The sequence below is a fragment of the Halyomorpha halys genome, unplaced genomic scaffold, assembly GCF_000696795.3.
Source record: "Halyomorpha halys isolate HHAL.00 unplaced genomic scaffold, Hhal_1.1 Scaffold13.1, whole genome shotgun sequence".
Taxonomy (NCBI): Eukaryota; Metazoa; Arthropoda; class Insecta; order Hemiptera; family Pentatomidae; genus Halyomorpha; species Halyomorpha halys.
Window position 1 is genome coordinate 380203 of NW_027104938.1, and position 2514 is coordinate 382716.

The following is a 2514-nucleotide window of genomic DNA, read 5'->3' on the forward strand; positions in this document are numbered from 1 at the left end:
AAATCAGAAGTGAAAGTTTACAAAATAAAATAAAAATATATATAAAAGTACAAGGTGTGATGTAGAAAAAAGTACATAAAAAGATTAAAAATAAGTAATAAAGTATAGAAAATAAGTGAAAAAATGTGATGGTAATGATAAGTGATGATAATGATAAGTGAAAGAAGTTAATAGAAACATGTGAAATAAGTCAACAATATATTATATATTTTAAAATTTTTATTTTCGGTTCTTCTATATTTTTATTAGAGGTAGAATTTAAGGCCTGTCACCATTCCTAGAAATTTATTTATCCTGAGTTTGTGATAGATTGTACAACATGTCGAAATCCAAGCAGAGGAGGAAAATGCCAGATATGGAAGTTGAGCAACTTCGTACAATAACAAGCAATTAACAACAGATAAGAAAGAAATAACGATAGAGAAGAGAAGCGAGCTTTCCTCTGTCAATTATATGTTTGAAGGTGTTGTATGTCCGTTTAAAAATAATAAGTATTTCAGTATTTAATAGAAGAAATCCAAGTAACGAGTATATTTATAACTTTTATTGTTTTACAATTTATTTATTAATATCTTTAATCTATTAAAAGTATATTCAACAAGTAAATTTTATAATAGTTATACAATGACATGATACAGACATGCGGAGAATCTACCCATTAATTGAACTCCAATAATATTTTTAGAGGAGATCTCGAGGTCATCTTCTTTTCTGACGCCTAGAAGGATTATCAGGTAATGAAGGAGATGTCAGGTTAGAAACTAGTGGGTTTGGTTGGTTAGGAAGTTTGTCATGAAATAGTTTAGGAGCCGGGGATAAAAAAAAAAAAAAAAAAAAAAAAAAAAAAGGCAGTTATCTCACCCCAATTTTTTATTACTTTAATGAAAACTATGTATAATTACTAGTCAGAATTGATGAGTATGCCAAGTATAGGTAGGGGGAATAAAAAATGGTGGCTGTTTCAAAACGTCAAAAAATTAATTTTTAATTCGGAGCTCTATATCTTTAAAGTTATCAACAACACTAAAAAACTTAATAGAGTATTATTTAAAGAAGAGTAAATTTGCTGAATTATGAGCCCTTATAGAGCTATTTATGTTCAATAGTTCTCGAGATATAGCTTTTTAAAAAGCAATATTTCATTAAAAAATGTACTACAAGATACTAAAAGAAGTGAATTTATTTTGAGAAATCTATATCTCAAAACCTAATAATAGGAATAGCAGTTTTTTCATGATATTCGACAAAATTAATTCACAAAATGTTGATTTTGAACTGTTCGGACAAAATTCTGACTTGTGAAAAAACATATCTCAGGAATCTAGAATTCTTTGAAATATAGATTTCTCAAAATAAATTCACTAAAGATTTTTCAGTAAATTTTTTTTGAAATGTTGCTTTTTAAAAAGTTATATCTCGAGAACAATTGTGTCTAAATAGCTTTCCTAAGGCTCATATTTTAGTAAATTAACTCTACTTTAAATGATATTCTCTTAGGTTTTCTAGTGCTGTTGGTATTTTTAAGGATATAGAGCTCCGAATTTCGTTTTATATTACGTTTTGAAACTGCCGCCGGAATAAACCCCTATCTATACTTGGCAGACTCATCAATTTAGTCTTGTAATTATACATAGTTTTCATCAAATTAATAAAAAATTGGAGTAAAATAACTGCCTGTTTTTCTTCCTGGCTCTTGTTCTATAAGTTAAAGTAAAAAAATGTGGCCAGAAATATAGAACTGTATATGACTGTACTGAATTTATTTTAGTAAATATCAAAACTACTACACCTACCAAGAATAACGTCATAAACTACTTTATAGTCCATTAAACTAGCTTTAATTTGAGTGCTAATAGATATCTGTACGTCACATAGTTGGTTAAATATAGATTTCTCAAAATAAATTAACTAACTATTGATATTTCAGTACATTTTTATAAATTGTTGATTTTTAAAAAGCTATATCTCTAATACTATTGAATATAAATAGCTCTATCAGTGCTCATATTTTAGTAAAGTTATTCTACATTTAATAATATCCTCTTAGGTTTTCTAATTATGTTGGTAGTTTTAAAGATCTAGAGCTGCGAATGAAAAATTAATTATTTTTTAACGTTTTGAAACAGCCGCTATTTTATACATAGTTTTTATTAAAGTAATCAAAAATTAGGTGAAATAAATGACTTTTTCTCCTCTTGGGCTCTTGCACTATGAGATTCTGATGTCTGCCTTGATTTGTGAAAAAGTAAGGAGTATTAAGGATTTTGGATTGTAAGGCTAGGATACGAGAGGAATTCGATGGTTTAGTGGTGTCCCAATCTTTAAAAGTTAAATTTTATTATATAAATTTATTATTTATGGTTGTTCTTCACTCCACGAACATAATCCCTTCATTCTTGTTAATAGTTGTTGATATACCAGTGATGCGACGAGAGGGATGCGCTGGGATCTCTTGAGCTCTGCTCTACCCCTCACACGTGGGGGATAGAGTGGGCTCAGGGATCCTCAGGTCGA